The 22,125-nt window shown below is 46.4% G+C and overlaps 1 long non-coding RNA gene across 1 annotated transcript; it reads left to right on the top strand.

The window, feature by feature from the left end:
* Positions 1-682: 682 nt before the first annotated feature.
* Positions 683-21,493, top strand: LOC138772726 (uncharacterized). The gene is made up of 4 exons (XR_011359811.1): positions 683-791; positions 1,603-1,631; positions 15,475-15,614; positions 21,337-21,493. It is a non-coding gene; the product is annotated as an uncharacterized lncRNA (long non-coding RNA).
* Positions 21,494-22,125: the final 632 nt, after the last annotated feature.

Raw genomic sequence — 22,125 nt, 5'->3', positions numbered from 1 at the left:
TTACCTTTCTCTATTGTATTTGTCTGCCTGTTTAGTGTGCCACATATACAGCGTAGGGAACGTCTTCATGGTTGTCCACGGCCGCCTAGGGCCGACTAAGGCAAGTAGGTAGGGACAGTGGGTGGGTTCAGACTCAGGGCCCACTGTCTGGTTGTGTCCGTACCTCCCTGTCCTGACAAGTGCCCCTACTTTACCTGCCACCACCAACACCATATCTACCAGTGGCTCTAGTGCCCCCTTTATCACCACCAACACTTGGGCTACCAGTGCCAATACTACCACCACCAACACAGCCAAGCATTTCAGTCGTCCTGCTTTTCACCTGATCCTCTGATCCTCCATCTCAGCTGAATATCTTTATTAGACATCTGTGATAGAGTCTTATGCTCCATAGCCTCCACTCTTGGCACAGTCTGCCCTCCCTGGACATGAGGTTCTACCTGTACCACTCTCATTCTATGGCCAGCTCAGGATCTGTCTCTTGGATTTTCTAGTTTTTTCCAATATTGGGCTAGTCTGTAGTCTCTCTCTCTGTAGACTTTTCTTAAAGGGTTACTGTAATTTAAAATTCTATGTTTCTTTTCTCACTGTAAAGTAATAACAGAAGTAATTACCATCTGCAGAGTAAACATCATATGAGGAACGTTGTCCTAAGAGAGTATATAATTGTGGCATCTTCTGTTTTTGCACATTACCTACCTAGTTATCAGCTGAGGTTATATCCACTTATCTCATCTCCACCATGAAGGCGATCACCATTCTCCTCCTTGTGGTCTTCTCCACCAGCGTAGGTAAGTGTCTACATTGTGTCTGCATTGTCAGTCACCCACCTACCCCAGGTCTTAGAATGTCCATGTAGCCGGATTTCTCGGCAGATTTGCCTTTCTGATATTATATTACAGATTACCAATCTGGTCTTGTCTAACTCCCATTGTTAATCTGTGGTCGGACCAGGCCTGTCATTTGGACACTGGGTCTGTCTATTATTACACTGGGAATAATCTTAGAAGATTGGTAATTATTTTCCATTATGCTCAATTTTTTTCCTATTATCCCCGATGACAATAAGGAAGAAACCCATTGGAGGATAAGGAGACTAGACCTAACCATAGTGATTGCCATAGCTTTCTTGTACACTTAAAGAAGTCCTATTCCCCGGCTCAGCGCAGCCAGTTAGCCCCATTCAGCCAGTCAGTGGCCGAGGCGGGACCCTGCTACAGCCACTGACTGACTGAGGAAGCGGTTGGGGCATTGGGAACCAAAGCGGGGGACAGTGGCCGGCTATTTTGAAACAAATGCCTGACGCTGGACTTCAACTTTAATTCGTTTGATAGACTAGAGTGTTGCAGGATCAGGGCAAAGAACAGGATCGCCCATCCAGAGGCCGATTCTCCGATTAGGTAGGGGTGGTTTGGTTAGGGTGGACTAGTACTAGGGTAGTTATAGAGCCTCATTTCTGGGAGGACTCATTTCTCTCACATAGTCTTTCTGTACTTTAGGCTTTAGACAAGACTCTTCACCTAAGAGACAGATATCATGATCGATATTCACTCTCGGTATTATACATGTGATCTCAATGATGTTTTATTCTCCATGTTGTAGTTCCTGCTCAGGGGAGACCCGACAGAGACGTAAGTGTAACGCCATCCTTCATGTCCTTATATTGTGGGATTTGTGTACTGTAGGTGCTGCAATGTCCCAGAACCCTGCATGTAACTGTGTCTTTATGTGCATATGTGTAGGGCGGCACTATATATCTTTAATCCAGGCTTTCAGGGTATTCTGTGGATGATGGGTGTATATACTGCATTTTCTGTGTTTTCTACTGTGCTTCATTCACTGACAGCAAACATGCTGAAGGACACTAAGCGACAGTAAAGACAATGTAAAGTGTGGCTCCAGCCGGACCTTAAACTGTCTGCTATTGGGAAATTAGAATGCGGACACACCCGAATGTAATATATATATACACCCGAATGTAATAAATATATACACCCGAATGTGTCCGCATTCCAATTAAAAAGAAATAAATTTCGACCAGCAGATACTGCAGTAACAACTGGGAGGAAATTCACAGACAGCAGCCGTTCTGTGACACGGTCGTCATACAGCTGTCATACAGCGTGTGAATCTGGCATTAGACAGATCAGTTTAGAGTATAGTAGAGCAGTGTGTGCTGCTGTACTGTCCGTTCTAGTTCCCGTTTTCCTGTGTCTGCTTAGCATGGATCGCTACATCCAGAATGATCAAGCGTCTCCATGCTGAGGGGCAGGGGTGTAGCGGGGCCCCCTCCCCTACACACTAATATATATATATATATATATATATATATATATATATATATACTTGGTGATGTGGCCAAAAAAAAATTCTCTTGTGGCCAGAGGCAGAATCCTATGGTTATATACATAGGTGCAGGAGCAGACTACCTTTTGCTTAACCCTTTATTTACTGCAGTGTGTAAGTAACCCAATGTTCTCTTACATGCTGCAACACAAAAAAGGGTTAATACAGAAGACAATTATCTATCTCCTTCACTATTCCTGCACTGATAACCCCTGACCTCTGCAGGAGCTCAGAGAACAGAGGTTATGAGAATAGTCAGACAGAGAGCTAATTGTCTTCTGTATTAACCCTTTTTTTGTTTAACAGCATGTAAGAGAACACTGGGTCACTAACATTGCAGTATATAAGGGGTTAAGCAAAAGGACACAGGAGGCTCTTATCTTCCCTGGGCCCCCTCCCTCCAGGGGCCCCATAGCATCCGCCTTCCCTGCCTCTATGGTAGTTAGCTGAGGGGGTAATCTTTTCAAGTCTTAAAGGGAAGCAATCAGCATGATGGTATTGATATGTATAGAGTTATAGCAGTATAGAGCTACTGTGCAGCTCCCCGAGGCTACCAACCGTGTCTGCGGCAGTAACTTTACAGCAGAGAAAAAGGAGTTCTATTCCACTGTGTGAGGACAGAAGAGGGGCAGCAACTAGTCATCTGGGTGGGGATCCCCTGTGACTAGTCACTGCTTTCTGTGACCTCTTACCTGTCCTTGCCCGGTGGAATAAAACTCTTTTTCCTTGTTGTAAAGCTACCATTGAAGAGGAGCTTGTAGCTTCGGGGAGCTGCACAGTAGTTCTACACTGTGCAACAAGGAACCATATCAGCACACTCATGCTGATAGGTTCCCTTTAAGTCAAATCCTGAAATCTGCAGTGTTCATTGTCCAGTCAGAGGTTGGAGAAGTTGCATCTCGCCAAAGTGCCCCTCTGCAAGTTGCCATGCACTGTAGGTCAAGATCGAAGGTCGAGTTCTACCAGGGTTCCTCCAGGCGCCACGTACTAGGTGCTGTCTGTAGCTTTGTTCTAAGCAATCAAATTCAAGACCTATGTCCCTGCATATTTCACAGTAGTCTAAAGTCTCAGTATACCTGAAAAAGCAGGTATTCTAAGTTGTCCTAAAGGACTAATCCCAAGCTATTATGCCTTGTGAACAAGGACTTAGGGCCCTATTCCACCAGACGATTATCGTTCAGATTATCGTTAAATAGTTCGAATCTAAACGATAATTGTTCGGTTGAAATGCAGTTAACGATTAACGACCAAACGAGAAATCGTTGATCGCTTTATAAGACCTGGACCTATTTTTATACACAAGCCAAAAAGACAGAAATGGCTGCACATCGCACCCATGGCTGACACGAAAGCTTATTCAGCTACATTTAAAACCAACATCAGAAGTTAGTATATAATTTAGCCAAACCATATTGCCTCATGTACCACGTGCAGGTCTTCTGATCAGGGCAGATTCTGGGGTCTCTGCCGCCTGAGGCAAACCTCAGGCAGCCGCCCCTCACTAGCAACAACCCCCCCCCCCGCCGTAACTGAATCACCCGCGCCTGCACAACCCCCCCTCCCCGGCCGGCCCTGCAGCCACTCACCTGTCCTGCAGCAGCCGTCCGGTCCCGCCGCCAACGCTCACCGATGTCCCGCGCCGTCAGTCAGCAGCTGTCATCGCCGCCAACGCTCACCGCTGTCTTCCCGGCCCTGCAGCCGCTCACCTGTCCTGCCGCCGATGGGTTGTCCTGCCTCCAACGCTCACCGCTGTTCCCTTCCGTGCTCCCGCGCCGTCAGCCAGCAGCTGTCATCGCCCTTCAGCGAGTCATGAGTGCCCGGGGTCAGCAGGGGCCGTGATGCCCCCACAGACCCCCGGCACACAAGACTCGCTGGAGGGCGATGACAGCTGCTGGCTGACGGCGCGGGACAGCGGTGAGCGTTGGCGACGGGACAGCTGCGGCAGGACAGGTGAGCGGCTGCAGGGCCGGGAAGACAGCGGTTAGCGTTGGCGACGGGACAGCTGCGGCAGGACAGGTGAGCGGCTGCAGGGCTGCTGTCTGCCGCCCCCTGCAGGGGCGCAGAATCTGCCGCCTGAGGCGGAATACTTATTCCGCCTCATGGCAGAAACGGCCCTGCTTCTGATACACAAGTCCCTAACCAAAAAACATCACTGTGCCGGTCAGCGACCACAATCCCCGCAAGACGTGCGCACGCAGAGAAGGGGGGCCACGGAATGGCCCTGCAACCCCATTGTCACAGGACCAGACCCTAAAGGGCCCCCCCGGACCCCGCAGGCGCCACCGGCGGAAAAAGTGGACGCCAAGCAACACAAATGTGAACAAGCTCTTACCTCTCTCCATTCCTCTGCAGGTAGAATGGGAGAATACTATGAGATCCTCCCCTTATGTGCACAGGTGCTTCCTGCTAATTTGGATCACATGGGTCACATAGTGTCAGCCATAAGTGTGAGGTGCTCGTTTGCAAAATGTTCGCAAATCGTTAGCATTGAATAAAACATTGTTCGGTTGTTCGCAATAGATACGAACGCAATAGCGAATAAATAGCAAAGGAAAAACGATCGCAATTACGATCATAAGTAACAATTATCATTCCATGGAAATGAGTGAACGTTTTCAACTCTTTTGCAATAGCGGTCGTTTGAGATCGTTAATCGTTAACGATTATGCAAACGATAATCGTCCGGTGGAATAGGGCCCTTGCTGTATACTTAAAACTGTGGCTGTGTTCTGTGCTGCACCTTCCACAAACTTTTCAAGTAAAGAACTCCCTGTGTTTGTGTCTCACACCGTCACACCGTCTAAAGGATTGATAGGAGTACTGCTATTATGTGTATTGGTACCTAGAGAGAGTTCCCAAGAAAAAAATTTGCTGAACATACTGTATGTAGCCAAAAATTAATCTTTATTAGATACATATATTAAAATACAATTTGTTAAAAAGAGAGAAACCAAACATTAAAAGAACAGTGGCTGTCCCGGAGGAGGTGATAATATTAGTATTCTGTCACATAGGGCTTAAATCCCTGGCCCCAAAAAAATGATCTTGGAGCAGGGAGAGATAGGTTTTAGTAGTGTTTTGGTTAGGCAGGATTACTACTGAACCCAAAAGTCCTTTTCAGGGCTAATATCAAGCAAAAAAGTAATCTCTGAATCCAATGCACTTCTCAGTGCTAAGAAATAGATGATACTAGAAAATGTACCCGGCGCTGCCCGGGTATAAAGTGTCAGTGTGTTAATTAGATTTATTCTAAGGTGCCCAGGAGGCCAAGCTAAAGGTATTGTTTCATCTGAGTTCATCAGTGGAATTAGTGTATATCTGTAGTGCATAGTTGGAGGGGTTCTGTATACCCACAATGTATAGTTTTTAGGGGTCTCGCATATCTGTAGTGCATAGTTGGGGGGGCTGTATACCTATAGTGTATAGTTGAGGGAGGTCCTGTATACCTGCAGTGTACAGTTGGTGAAGGTCCTGTATACCTGTACTGTATAGTTTGGGGGTCCTGTATACCTGTAGTATATAGTTGGTGCTGTATACCTGTAATGTATAGTTGGTGGAGGTCTTGTATACCTGTAGTTTATAGTTTGAGGGTCCTGGATACCTGTAGTGTATAATTGGTGGAGGTCTTGTATACCTGTAGTATATAGTTTGGGGGTCCTGTATACCTGTAGTAAATAGTTTGAGGGTCCTGTATAACTATAGTATAGAGTTGGTGGAGGTCCTGTATACCTGTAGTGTATAGTTTTGGGGTCCTGTATACCTGTAGTGTATAGTTTGGGGTCCTGTATACCTGTAGTATATAGTTGGTGGAGGTCCTGTATACCTGAAGTATATAGTTCGTGGAGGTCCTGTATACCTGTAGTATATAGTTTTGGGGTCCTGTATACCTGTAGTGTAAAGTTTGGGGTCCTGTATACCTGTAGTATATAGTTTTGTGGAGGTCCCGTGCACTTGTAGTGTATAGTTTTGGGGTCCTGTATACCTGTAGTGTCCTGTATACCTGCAGGGTTGTATTTACCCGTATGGCAGTGTTATTCAGTCACAGTGTGTCGGTATTGGTCATGTCTGGTATGGGGGTATTATCCAGTCACAGTATGGCGGTATTGGTCAGGACCGGTATGGTAGGGTTATCCAGTCACAGTATGGCGGTATTGGTCAGGTCTGGTATGGCAGTGTTATCCAGTCACAGTATGGCGGTATTGGTCAGGTCTGGTATGACAGTGTTATCCAGCACAGTATAGTGGTATTGGTCAGGTCTGGTGTGGCTGTGTTATCCATTCACAGTATGGCGGTATTGGTCAGGTCTTATATGACAGTGTTATCCAGTCACAGTATGGCGGTATTGGTCAGGTCTGGTATGACAGTGTTATCCAGTCACAGTATGGCGGTATTGGTCAGGTCTGGTATGACAGTGTTATCCATTCACAGTATGGCGGTATTGGTCAGGTCTGGTGTGGCAGTGTTATCCAGTCACAGTATGGCGGTATTGGTCAGGTGTGGTGGGGCAGTGTTATCCAGTCACAGTATGGCGGTATTGGTCAGGTCTGGTGTGGCGGTGTTACCCAGTCACAGTATGGCGGTATTGGTCAGGTCTGGTATGGAGGTGTTATCCAGTCACAGTATGGCGGTATTGGTCAGGTCTGGTATGGAGGTGTTATCCAGTCACAGTATGGCGGTATTGGTCAGGTCTGGTGTGGCGGTGTTACCCAGTCACAGTATGGCGGTATTGGTCAGGTCTGGCAGTGTTATCCACTCACAGTATGGCAGTACTGGTCAGGTCTGGTATGGCAGTGTTATCCAGCACAGTATGGCGGTATTGGTCAGGTCTGGTGTAGCAGTGTTACCCAGTCACAGTTTGGTATACCTGTTGTGCCCTGTATATACATGTACTGTATAGATGGAGTAAGGGGTCCTGTATATACATGTACTGTATAGATGGAGTAAGGGGTCCTGTATATACATGTACTGTATAGATGGAGTAGGGGGTCCTGTATATACATGTCCTGTATAGATGGAGTAGGGGGCCCTGTATATACATGTACTGTATAGATGGAGTAGGGGGCACTGTATATACAGGTAGTGTATAGTTGGAGTAGGGGGCCCTGTAAATACATGTACTGTATAGATGGAGTAGGGGTCCTGTATATACATGTACTGTACAGATGGAGTAGGGGGTCCTGTATATACATGTACTGTATAGATGGAGTAGGGGGTGCTGTATATACATGTCCTGTATAGATGGAGTAGGGGGTCCTGTATATACATGTACTGTATAGATGGAGTAGGGGGCCCTGTATATACATGTACTGTATAGATGGAGTAGGGGGCCCTGTATATACATGTACTGTATAGATGGAGTAGGGGGTCCTGTATATACATGTACTGTATAGATGGAGTAGGGGGTCCTGTATATACATGTACTGTATAGATGGAGTAGGGGGTCCTGTATATACATGTACTGTATAGATGGAGTAGGGGGCCCTGTATATACATGTACTGTATAGATGGAGTAGGGGGCCCTGTATATACATGTACTGTATAGATGGAGTAGGGGGCCCTGTATATATATGTACTGTATAGATGGAGTAGGGGGCCCTGTATATACATGTACTGTATAGATGGAGTAGGGGGCCCTGTATATACATGTACTGTATAGATGGAGTAGGGGGTCCTGTATATACATGTACTGTATAGATGGAGTAGGGGGTCCTGTATATACATGTACTGTATAGATGGAGTAGGGGGTCCTGTATATATATGTCCTGTATAGATGGAGTAGGGGGTCCTGTATATACATGTCCTGTATAGATGGAGTAGGGGGTCCTGTATACATGTACTGTATAGATGGAGTAGGGGGTGCTGTATATACATGTCCTGTATAGATGGAGTAGGGGGTCCTGTATATACATGTACTGTATAGATGGAGTAGGGGGCCCTGTATATACATGTACTGTATAGATGGAGTAGGGGGCCCTGTATATACATGTACTGTATAGATGGAGTAGGGGGTCCTGTATATACATGTACTGTATAGATGGAGTAGGGGGTCCTGTATATACATGTACTGTATAGATGGAGTAGGGGGTCCTGTATATACATGTACTGTATAGATGGAGTAGGGGGCCCTGTATATACATGTACTGTATAGATGGAGTAGGGGGCCCTGTATATATATGTACTGTATAGATGGAGTAGGGGGCCCTGTATATACATGTACTGTATAGATGGAGTAGGGGGTCCTGTATATACATGTACTGTATAGATGGAGTAGGGGGTCCTGTATATACATGTAGTGTATAGATGGAGTAGGGGGTCCTGTATATACATGCAGGGGCGTAGCTAATGACTCCTGGGCCCTGGTGCGAAAGGTCAACTTGGGCCCCCCCCCCTATTGGTGTGTATATATATATATATATATATATATATATATATACACCGAGACAGATATTACCAATAACACCAGCATATAAGATAGGAAGAGAAATATTATCACCATACATATTACCGTCATATTGTTACTGACCAAATCCTGTATACTAAGACCAATAAAACACAGTACCAGATAACAAGTAACAAATAATTCCACCACATACTGACTAACACCAACGCTGCTACTAACACCACCACATACTAACACCACCTCTGCTACTGACTATTACCACCACCTACTAACACCACCGCTGCTACTGAATAACATCCACTGTACACGTATCACCGCATCCAGTCATATAGAGGTGGACGCAGCTCCACACAGGCTCTAGACACCATATACATTACAGTGCAGTTATATCCGGTGACTTACAGGGGACGTCTTCTCTGATCGGAGTTCTTCCCTTTTCATCTTCTTCTCCATCCATCCTGGGCCATCATGAACTTCTCCGAGCCACGAATCCACAGAATCTGCCAGACAGACATATTAGGCTCCTCACACTGACACCATCCTCATCTCTCTACAAACTGCACATTTTTATTGGCCCCTTTATGCCCTCATTTAGTGGTTAGGCTGACTCTATGTGACCCCCTTATAGTTTATGCCCTATATGTAGCCTCCTTATAGATGGTCCTCCTCTGTGTATCCCCCCTTATAGTATATGCCTCCTACTATGTAGCCTCCTTATAGATGCCCCCTCTGTGTATACCCCCTTATAGATGGCCCCCTCTCCCCCTATGTTGCCCCCCTTATAGATTGCCCCCTCTCCCCCTTATAGATGCCCCCCTTATAGATGGCCCCTTCCCCCCCTTATATATGCCTCCCTTATAGATGGCCCCTTCCCCCCCTTATATATATTGCCCCCCTATAGATAGCCCCCTCTCCTATAGATGGCCCCTTCCCCCCCCCTTATAGATGCCCCCCTCTGCTATAGTTGGCCCTTCCCCCCTTATAGATGGCCCACTAACCCCCCTCCTTATAGATGGTCCCCTTCTTCCCCCCCTTATAGATGATCCCCCTCTTCCCCCCCTTATAGATGGCCCACTCTCCCCCCTCCTTATAGATGGTCCCCTTCTTCCCCCCTTATAGATGATCCCCCTCTTCCCCCCCTTATAGATGGTCCCCCTCTCCCCCCCCCTTATAGATGGTCCCCTTCTTCCCCCCTTATAGATGGTCCCCTCTCCCCCCCCCTTATAGATGGTCCCCTCCCCCCTTTAGATGGCCCCCTCCCCCCCTTATAGATGGTCCCCTCTCTTGCCCCCCTTTATAGATGGCCACCTCCCCCCCCTTTATAAATGTCCCCCTCTCCCCCTCCCTCCTATAGATAGCCCCCTATTTCCTTTATGAAAACAAATTAAAAAAAACACACACAACTCACCTATCAATGCGCTCCCCCGGCGATCTTCTTCTTCAGCCTCTGTCTGCCCCCGCATCATGCGCTGCTGCCGGGGGTGTCGCGTCCTATCCCCGGCAGCGTGCACATCATAGAGTTCCCTGTGCTGAGACCTCCAGCACAGGGAGCGTCTCTAATGTGCGCTCCCTGTGCCGGAGGTAACAGGCACACAGGGAACTCTATGATGCGCACGCTGCCGGGGATAGGACGCGACACCCCCGGCAGCAGCGCATGATGCGGGGCAGACGGAGGCGGCCTCTTGTGACCGCAAGCAACACAATGTTGCTTGCGGTCACAAGAGGGATTGATGAGGGGGGGCCTCAGGGGCCCTGCGGGCCCCGCGGGCCCCCCCTTGTGGCGGGCCGGGTCGCAGCGGCAACCGCTGCGACCCTGGTAGTTACGCCACTGTATACATGTACTGTATAGATGCATACCTCCCAACCGTCCCGGATTTCGCGGGACAGTCCCGTTTTCGGGGTGCTGTCCCGCGGTCCCGGAACGGCCCCCCATGTCCCGCATTATATGTGGCCCCAGCGAAAAAACAATAAACCAGTAACTCACCTGTCCGCCGGTCCCAGCAGCTCCACTCCCGGCAGAGCGTGCACTCCGAGTCCCGTCATCCTCCGGGGCGGGCAGCGGAGTAGAGTCACTGACTGTACCGGAAGTGACCTGCCGCCTCCATCATGAATCACTTCCGGTACAGTCAGTGTCTGTATACCCTGCTGCCCGCCCCGGAGGATGACGGGAGTGCGCGCTCTGCCGGGAGAGGAGCTGCTGGGACCGGAGGACAGGTGAGTTACTGGTTTATTGTTTTTTTCCGCTGGGGCCACACTAATGGGGGGTATTGGCTACTATGTGGGGCATATATGGGGGATTGGCTACTATGTGGGCATATATGGGGGATTGGCTACTATGTGGGCATATATGGGGGATTGGCTACTATGTGGGGCACTATATGGGCATTGGCTACTATGTGGGGCACTATATGGGCATTGGCTACTATGTGGGGCACTATATGGGGGATTGGCTACTATGTGGGGCACTATATGGGCATTGGCTACTATGTGGGGCACTATATGGGGATTGGCTACTATGTGGGGCACTATATGGGGATTGGCTACTATGTGGGGCACTATATGGGGGATTGGCTACTATGTGGGGCACTATATGGAGGGATTGGCTACTATGTGGGGCACTATATGGGGATTGGCTACTATGTGGGGCACTATATGGGGGCAAAGGCTAGTATGTGGGGCACTATATGGGGGCATTGGATACTATGTGGGGCACTATGTGGGGGATTGGACACTATGTGGGGGATTGGATTCTATGTGGGGCACTATATGGGGGCATTGGATACTATGTGGGGCACTATATAGGGGGATTGGATACTATGTGGGCACTATAATGGGGGATTGGATACTATATAGGGCATTTTTGGCGGGATTGGATACTGTATAAGGCACTATTCAGTCAGCAGCATGTGGTGACTAGGGGAGTGGCTATGGAGGGTTGCTATGGAGGGCGCTATGGGGGCGTGGCTATGGAGGGTCACTATGGGGGCGTGGCTATGGGGACCACGGCGCACATGTCCCTCTTTGCTCTTTGCAAAAGTTGGGAGGTATGTAGATGGAGTAGGGGGTCCTGTATATACATGTACTGTATAGATGGAGTAGGGGGTCCTGTATATACATGTACTGTATAGATGGAGTAGGGGGCCCTGTATATACATGTACTGTATAGATGGAGTAGGGGGTCCTGTATATACATGTACTGTATAGATGGAGTAGGGGGTCCTGTATATACATGTACTGTATAGATGGAGTAGGGGGTCCTGTATATACATGTACTGTATAGATGGAGTAGGGGGCCCTGTATATACATGTACTGTATAGATGGAGTAGGGGGCCCTGTATATACATGTACTGTATAGATGGAGTAGGGGGTCCTGTATACATGTACTGTATAGATGGAGTAGGGGGTCCTGTATATACATGTACTGTATAGATGGAGTAGGGGGTCTACCAGTTATTACTGTGGATGTTGTGAGGCAGCTTCCCTAGCAACCATTGCTCCCTGTGAAAATGAAAGCAGTAATCCTATTGGTTGCTAAGGCTCCAACTGCCGTGTCTGCTGCAGCTAATTATATCACCTGTGTGTGCAGTGAGGAGATTTTCCCATTCATCTCTATGGGGCGCCTCTCTTTCCCCTCCCCCTCCCCTCCTGTACATCTGGCGGGGACGGGACCTTCGCAATAACCTTCCCGGGCACCCAATGTATCTGTGTGCCAAATTTAGGGTCAAACGGTTCAGGCGTTTGGAAGTCTATAGAGGACAGACAGACAGACAGAAGGACAGACAGACAGACAGACAGACTTTGATTTTTATGATATAGATAACAGCAGCATCAGCATCAGCAGGTGTATTCATTCCAGTACCCTGTGTGTACAAGTGACTTATAGTGTCCCTGTTTAACACCACTAAGGGCATGTAAACGTTATACATATTGTGCCAGTTGCCCAGTAAAAGGCATAATGCGTGATACGCGCGAATAACATGACGCTCTACGGACGCACATTGTAATCATGTATGTAACGCTGCGCAAGAAATACGAAGGAAATGTGCGAACATTGCCGTAAACATTCGTAAAGCGTTTGCGTTTTCATTTGCAACTGAGGAGATAGTCATTCCAGAGGTGTTGGCATTGTTTAGGGAGGTTTAATGGGGGACTTGGTGACCTCCAAATGGTCGAATTTGGATTTCCAAGTGCCGAGAATTTTTCTCCCATAGACTATAATGGGACTGAATATTAGTTCAAATAGTCGAATCTCTGTACCTATTCGATTCGAATTCATGAAAGTTGAATATTTCACTACTCACTCATTTCTAGTAGCTACCACTCTGGCCCGGTGACAAGTGCCACAGCGGCACCACAACATCCCTAGCTCTTGCATACCACATCTTGCTGTCCCTTGGGTTACCACATTACCATCTAGCCCGGCCTAATACATTGCCTGTCTGTACAGTAGCGGATTATAATAGGTCCTTTTTGGGCGGTAGCCCGGGGCCCTGAGCTCCTGGGGAGCCCATGGCCCCCCAAAAAGACTTATGCTTTCAGTGGTATGTTGTCTCCTGGCTACATTTCTGCCATGATTTCCAAAAAAATCGCTGCTTTTTTACTGCTATTTTGCACAAATTAGGGCATCATAAAGGGTAAATTTAATCCGCCCCTGTGTCTGTATATTATTTAAAGACTAAGTATTTGGAGCAAAGTGGACAAGTTTTATTTTATTAGTAAAATAATAGTCCTTATTAGATATTATTAATATGAACTAATTAAATGATCAATACAACCAAATGGAATATGTGTATACAGTGAAGGAGGCGGCATCAGCTATAGCAGGAATAGCATTCCCCCAGAGTACAGTGACCAATACTACACAGCACAGTACAGTGACCAATACTACACAGCACAGTACAGTGACCAATACTACACAGCACAGTACAGTGACCAATACTACACAGCACAGTACAGTGACCAATACTACACAGCACAGTACAGTGACCAATACTACACAGCACAGTACAGTGACCAATGCTACACAACACAGTACAGTGGCCAATACTACACAACACAGTACAGTGACCAATACTACAAAGCACAGAACAGTGACCAATACTACAAAGCTCAGGATAGTGGCCAATACTACACAGCACAGTACAGTGACCAATACTACACAGCACAGTACAGTGACCAATACTACACAGCACAGTACAGTGACCAATACTACACAGCACAGTACAGTGACCAATACTACACAGCACAGTACAGTGACCAATGCTACACAACACAGTACAGTGGCCAATACTACACAACACAGTACAGTGACCAATACTACAAAGCACAGAACAGTGACCAATAATACACAGCACAGTACAGTGACCAATACTACACAGCACAGTACAGTGACCAATACTACACAGCACAGTACAGTGACTAATACTACACCTGAGCCCGACACTATATCATTTATATTTTTAAATTCGATGAGTAGATATTGACATTTTATGCTCCTCAGTTCTCAGCATGAGGCCATGTTCCCACTACGTAAGTTCCGTACGTAATCACGGCCGTTGTAGCAACGGGTGAGATTACTACGGAACTTACATAGTGCTGCCTTCTAAGGAATCCCGTGCAGAGTGCATACACATAGTATACACTCCGGCCGGTATCCCTAGCAGCGCCACAAGAAACGGACATGTCAGTGAATATCGATCGCAGAAAACCCTGTCAGTTCACACAATGGAGCGTGCGGCTCCATTGTGAGCAGCGGGGAATTCGGATATGGGCGCGCACGGATGAGCCTGCATCCGAATTCAGCGGCAGCAAAGATCATCTGTCCGGTACTGCAGTACCTTCCGAGATGATCTTTTTTGACAACAGAACGGCCGGTGTCTTACAAAGTGTGAACATAGCTTTAGTCCGTAATACAGAGGCCGTCATTATAAACAGTGAAGATTCTTAGTACAGCCCTCTTCTTAAAATCAGGGATTTACAAAGTTTTTGGATTGGTAAATGGTGCCCAGAATCGGAAAAACAGCGGTGATATCTTCCAGAAACAGCACCACTCTTGTCCTCCGTCTGTGTGGGGTATTGGAGCTCAAATCCATTGAAGTTAATAAATTCAAGTTGTAATACCACAGAGAACCTAGGGATAAATTAAAGGAGTTATCCAGTAAAAAATATTTTTCTTTCAAATTAATTGTTTTCAGAAAGTTCTATAGATTTCTAATTTACTTCTATTTTAAAAAAAATCTCCAGTCTTCCGGTACTTATCAGCTGCTGTATGTCCTGCAGGAAGTGGTGTATTCTCTCCAGTCTGACACAGTGCTCTCTGCTGCCACCTTTGTTCATTTCAGGAACTGTGCAGAGCAGGAGCTGTTTTCTATGGGGATTTGCTGCTGCTGCTGGACAGTTCCTAACATGGACAGAGGTGGCAGCAGAGAGCACTGTGTCAGACTGAAAAGAATACACCACTTCCTGCAGGACATACAGCAGCTGATAAGTATTGGGAGACTAGAGATTTTTTTTAAATAGAAGTAAATTAGAAATCTATAGAACCTTCTGAAAACAATTAATTTGAAAGAAAAAGATTTTTGCTGGATAACCCCTTTAAGGAAACTGCATTAAACATCTGGTTTTGGCTCGGTGACCACCTCTGGGGGTCATAAATGTCCCACCCTGGATGTATACAGCATCACACCAATATTTATAATGACATTTTATCTTGTTCATATACATACAGGTTAGAGATATGGAGATACCTGATGCAGTGTTGGATGCGTATGCTGCAGATGGCTGCCTTGATGTGGACCAGGTTGAAAAATTTAAAGTGGGAGAGGTGGACGAATTGGACTTTTTGTGTTGATTTCTCTCTCTATGCAGGTAAAGTCAATATATGTAATATATTTGAATATCTCCCACAGTCTCTAATAGAGAAGAGCAAAGCAAATCCGTTCGGCAGGTGATGCAGTTATTGTCATAAAACATTACTTTTAAAATTGCAGCTCCGTGCCCTACGTGCGTATCTGTGCCCTAACTTTGCACCACCCACCGTCCCTCCTCCCCGCCCTCCTCATCATTAGGAATGCTCCAGGCGGATTGCCTCCTATTCCCCACCTGTGTTACCACGGCACATGGGCTGGATCATTAAGACACCTGTGCAATGTTCAAACAGAAGTAAATGTTCCAGTGGCATTCCTAATGATGAAGAGGGTGGGGAGGAGGGACGGAGGGGTGGTGCACAGTTAGGGCACAGACAGGGCCGTATTAACAGCTGCTGCTGCCCTAGGCACAAAACCTGAAGACGCCCCAGCGTGGGGGAGCGTGGTTTTGGCCACATGCATTTCTTTACTTGTAGAAACATTGAATCACATTTTCATGGTTTTTAACGACTTATAACATAAATTTCCACATTGAATCAATGATTAGAGCCGTCTGCATATTGTCTGATGGAACTCTCACCACAGGATTGGTAGATTGGTAGGTAATAGCTCCAGGCTTCACAGCCATAGCAGACCTGAACATACCTCCCCCACCCCCACCCCCTCAAAAAGTCACCAGATTTACTGGCAAGTCTGACCAGGAGGTGGGAGACTAAAAAAAAAAAAAAAAAAAAAAAAGTATTTTTTCCCACTGCTCCCTGGTGCTGCCCCCCTGCAAGGTGCTTCCCTAGGCACCGGACCATGGGTGCCTAGTGGTAAATACGTCCCTGGGCACAGATACGCCCATAGGGCAGGGGGCTGCAATTTTAAAATAAATTTTTTATTACTTTTTTTTTAATAACTGCATCACCTGCCGAACAGACAGATCTTGGATTAAAAGCAGCTATATGAAGGTACAAGTGGTTTGGGGGGGTCAGATTGTGGGTACAGAGTCGCTGTAAGGAAATTCACAAAAAAAATTAAGATGGCGGCTGCACATGCTGTCAAGAGCGTCACTGGGCGAGAAAAAGGGATTAACCATAATCAGCTGCAGGCCCCTCTGTGATGTCAGCACCTCCCCCTCTATATAAGGTGGTTCAGAAACGAAGGTGATCAGTCGGCTGTGTGTGGAGGAGAGAGCAGGATGGCAGCAGAGCAGGGAGAGACTAACTGAGCGATATAGGGAGAGAGAGGAGAGGAGAGACTAACAGAGCGATATAGGGACAGAGAAGAGAGCAGGGAGAGGTTAACAGAGTGATATACTGTAGGGAGAGAAAAGAGAGACTAATAGCGTGATATAGGGAGAGAGAGAGGAGAGGAGAGACTAAGAGAGCAATATAGGGACAGAGAAGACAGGAGACACTAACAAAGGGATATAGGGACAGAGAGGAGAGGAGAGACTAACAGAGTGACATAGGGAGAAATAGGAGGGGAGAGACTAACAGAGTGATATGGAGAGGAGAGACTAACAGAGCAGGGAGAGGCTAACAGAGCAATAAAGGGAGAGAGAAGAGAGACTAACAGAGTGATATAGGGAGAGAGAGGAGAGGAGAGACTAACAGAGCGATATAGGAAGAGAGAGGAGAGACTAACAGAGCGACATAGGGACAGAGAGGTGAGACTAGCAGAGTGATATATTGAGACAGAGGAGAGACTAACAGCGTAATATAGGGAGAGAGAGTGGAGAAACTAACAGAGCGATATAGGGAGACAGAGAAGAGGAGAGACTAACAGAGTAATATAGGGAGAGAGAGGAGAGACTAACAGAGCAATATAGGGACAGAGAGGATAGACTAACAGAGTGATATAGGAAGAAAGAGGATAGGAGAGACAGAGCAACATAGGGACAGAGAAGAGAGGAGAGACTAATAGCGTGATGTAGGGAGAGAGAGGAGAGGAGAGACTAACAGAGCGATATAGGGACAGAGAGGAGAGGAGAGACTTACAGAGCGACATAGGGTGAAATAGGAGAGGAGAGACTAACAGAGCGATATAGAAACAGAGAAGAGAGCAGGGAGAGGTTAACAGAGTGATATACTGTAGGGAGAGAGAAGAGAGACTAATAGCATGATATAGGGAGAGAGAGGAGAGGAGAGACTAACAGAGCGATATAGGGACAGAGAAGACAGGAGAGACTAACAAAGGGATATAGGGACAGAGAGGAGAGGAGAGACTAACAGAGTGACATAGGGAGAAATAGGAGGGGGGAGACTAACAGAGTGATATGGAGAGGAGAGACTAACAGAGCAGGGAGAGGCTAACAGAGCAATATAGGGAGAGAGAAGAGAGACTAACAGAGTGATATAGGGAGAGAGAGGAGAGGAGAGACTAGCAGAGCGATATAGGGAGAGAGAGGAGAGACTAACAGAGTGATATAGGGAGAGAGAGGAGAGACTAACAGAGCGACATAGGGACAGAGAGGTGAGACTAGCAGAGTTATATAGGGAGACAGAGGAGAGACTAACAGAGTAATATAGGGAGAGAGAGGAGAGACTAACAGAGCAATATAGGGACAGAGAGGATAGACTAACAGAGTGATATAGGAAGAAAGAGGATAGGAGAGACTAACAGAGCAACATAGGGACAGAGAAGAGAGACTAACAGAGTGATATAGGGAGAGAGAGGAAAGTAGAGACTAACAGATCGATATAGGGACAGAGAGGAGAGACTAACAGATCGGAGCTGATTGTGGGGAATTGTTTGTTGTGGCTGCCAACCAAGTGTCCAGTTTACCAAGTAACTGGGAGCCTATATAAATTCACTGGGACCAGTAATGACACAGTCCATATTATTCACTCACTGGACACTGTAAACTCCTACTGAGTTATACCATTTTACTGGGATCAGTGAATGGATTGTGCGCCTTACATAATCAGTGCTCGCACTCCACTCCTACTGTGTTACACTGCTGTCCTGGCAGAAAATTGATGTTACGGCGCCTCTCCACCGAAGTCCACAGCAGAGTGACAGGCTGATTGACTTTTTTTTGTTTTAATTGCGATTTTCCGATTTGACACTTTTACAACAACATGCCTTAGGAAATTTGCCCTTCTGTAATAGTCCCAGTACTGTAGCTGCTGTAGTTTTGGCTGTTTTAGTTTGACTCAAAATTTGTGAAGCTCACAAAACAATTTTCCTGCTGCTTCTCTAGTCTCTAATACTAGTACAAGTAAAAGGAGATCTTAAATCCTGGGACCTGCTGTAAAACCCTACGGGGCTTCCATCTACAGTACCTGTGCCCAGACCCCTCCCCATACACACACACAAATAAATCTCCTGATGAGTTATTTGGATTCCTAAGGAATTTACAAAGATGCTCTCATTATAATTAAAATAAAATAAAATAAAAAGTTGATGTGTCATTGAGGTTTGATCAGTTGGGGTCTGAGATCTGTTTAGATCTTGGCTGAACAGTAGAACAAGCTTGAGAAGTCCATTGAGGCATGACGTCTCATAAGGCTTCCCTCAACTCAACTTTTCTCAATGTTTTTTGCAGTTTCCTCTGTTTCATATAAATTACTATAGGTGTTTTATAGGTGTTTATTCCCTGCGGGGTTTTGAAGTACAAATCATGTGATTGTGTTGTCTATTGAAAGATTTTTCCAAAAAACACCAGAAAAAAAACGTGCCAATATGCATTTAGACTTGAGGTTTTTTAACTAATGTTTATATGAGAGTCATTCTAAAAGCGTAAGCCCATAGCTTCACCAGCCATATTAGAGATGGTATTAGAAAAGATCCCTGTGGTGAAGAGCGATCAGCGATCAGTGATACAATAATAATAGTGCAGATAGTGTTGCAAGTTGTGCACCAAAGGATGCAGTGAAGCGGATTGCAAAATCCTGATGTGAACCTAGCCTAATAGTGAAAAACAATGCATATGTCAGGATCGGGTGATACAGACACAACAAGACAGTGGGCCCTAGGTCTGAACCCACCCACTGTCCCTGCCTGCGTGCCTCGATCGACCTAGGCGGCCGTGGACAACCACAAAGATGTTCCCTACGCTGATAAAGTGCACACAGAACGAGACGGACGAACAAGCACAAAAGAATTAGGGATGGTCCGAACCGAGTTCAGATCGGTAATGATTCCCGCTGTCTGCCCGCTCCGTGCAGCGGGCGGATCCAGCGGGAGGACCGCCTGGAAAAATGGGATACAGCCATAACCATAGGCTGTATCCCATTTTTCCAGGCGCTGTACGGAGCGGGCAGACAGCGGGAATCCGATGCCGAGCGTTCGGACCCTCGGCGGGTTCGGACCATCCCTAAAAAGAATGGTAAACAAGCCGGGTCAAATCAAAACAGGCAGCGCAGTACAAAATCAGCAGGCAAAGGGATCGTCAAATAGTCAGGCAGAAGGTCAGATAACAAGTCGAGTCAAACAGAAGGATTAGGAAAGGGGTTCGCAGGAATAGACGGGGGAGCTGGAACCAGAAGTAAACCTAAATCGCCAGCGCTGTAACTCTGCTTCAGCTTTGTTTTATGCTGAGCAAGAGCCCGGTCCGGATCCTCATTGGACCGGTGCTCTGATCCTCCAGGCTGCAGACAGGCAGAGAAAACCATCAATCAAACAGACCACACAGCTGTGTAATCAAGTCCCACAGCTTCTCAGCTTAACTCCTGCATATCCAGGAAGCTGAGAAGCAAGCGGGTGTGTCACACAAAAGGAAAACGGACCCAATTCAGACCAGGTTACTGCACAATGCTGACAGCATAGAGGTTTTTATGACACCTGCGTAATTGCAATTGTAAATGTGCCAGTTTTTGTTTGTAGTATAATAATGGTTGTAAAAAGGCAGCATATAGAGAGTCTTGTTTCACTTTTGTGTAAGTTGTGTTTTAATTGTAAAGGTAAGGGTTCCAATCCTTGTTTATTACCTTGCCTGTGCCTGAATTACCCGCGCCATACCCATACGCCGTAACTAGAAAAAGAGCTCAGACTGCAGGTGTCCCCATACTTATCTGTGTGGCCTGAGCGTCGATCTTCTCATAGAGTCTGTCTCATGGCAAATTCTATGAGAAGAGCACCAATAATACTAATGCAATGCCATGATTGTATGTAATAGTCCCTAGGGGGACTTTTAAAGTGTAAAAAAAAGTAAAAATGTTTTAAAAAATATACCAAAGCCCCTCCACCACTAAACGTTGAAATCACCCCACTTTTCCATTATACAAATAAAACATGTAAAAACTATGAAATAAATAAACATATTTGATCTGGTAGTGAGCTCAATTATCCACATGGTGAAAAGCGTGAACGTAAAGAGGAAAAAGTACCAGGACTGCTCATGTTTTTGCTAAATTATATATAAAATAAATTTAATACAAAGTGATCAAAATGTCCCATCTACACAGATGTGATACTAATATAAACCAGAGATTGTGGCACAAAAAATTACTTCGTGCTAAAACTTGGCAAACCTCCTGAGCTTCACTTTTGCTCATCTTTTGGAGTTTTTGATGTATTTCTTTTGGACTTTTGAACTATAAATTACCACTTTTATCGGACACTTTACTGCTTTTATTGCTCTTGCACCTGCACCCATCATACCCGTAATGTGGTGGAATCGCTTCTACATTCCTGACCACGTCCTAAATCCATCCCCTACAATGAGACCATACACCTTAAATTTTTTTTATGGCAAATATGTAAATCAGCTCTTCTTCTTTTTTGTCTTCCAGGTTGCACAATGGCTTCCTGACCAGGACAGGCCGAGTCCTCAGGATGGATTTCCCCTCTGATGATTTGTTTCCTCTTCTCTCCTGACCCATCATATTCTCTCTCCATGATTTCCCTTCCCTCCATGTCTCACAACCAATAAAGTAGAATAGATCAGCACATTGTGTTCTGTGGTCGCTTTGATAAAATCTGCTGGTCTAAAAGGGGGTTACAAAATGCACCAATGGGGTAGCGGGGGGGGGGGGATGGGGGGTGTTAACCAATGATAATGATAGTAATAAGAATAATAATGCTTGTATATATATCACATCAACATATTCCACAGCACTTTACAATTCGGGGGGGACATAAACAATCAGACCTTACAGAATATACACTGATCACTGGAACGCGCGAGAGAGTCAGTCCTGAACACAAGAACTTACAATCTATGAAGAATGAGTCTAAGAGTTTGGGGTATAACACTCCAGAGAACTGGTCCAGCACAAGTGAAGTCTTGGAAACAGGAATATAGGAAGAGAAAGATTGTGATCCCTGTCACAGCGGCCGCAGCGTCCTGTGCTCCGGTCACCGCTCTCCCTTCCCCAGCTGTAGTACGGCAGCAGATGCCAGAGCCCACATGTGGGGGTCCGGTGCCACTGCCCCTTCGGTTTCTCTGAGCAACTTACCTTACCGCGCTCCTGCCCTCCACTGTCCTGGCCGATGCGCGCGTCCCCGCCTTCTAGGACACGTGAGTACCGGCTGCCACAGATTCAAAGGGGCAGTGGATCCCTAATTGGTTAGTGCACCAA

Source organism: Dendropsophus ebraccatus, chromosome 14 (genome assembly GCF_027789765.1).
Source record: "Dendropsophus ebraccatus isolate aDenEbr1 chromosome 14, aDenEbr1.pat, whole genome shotgun sequence".
NCBI lineage: Eukaryota > Metazoa > Chordata > Amphibia > Anura > Hylidae > Dendropsophus > Dendropsophus ebraccatus.
This window is presented reverse-complemented; position numbering and strand designations above follow the sequence as displayed.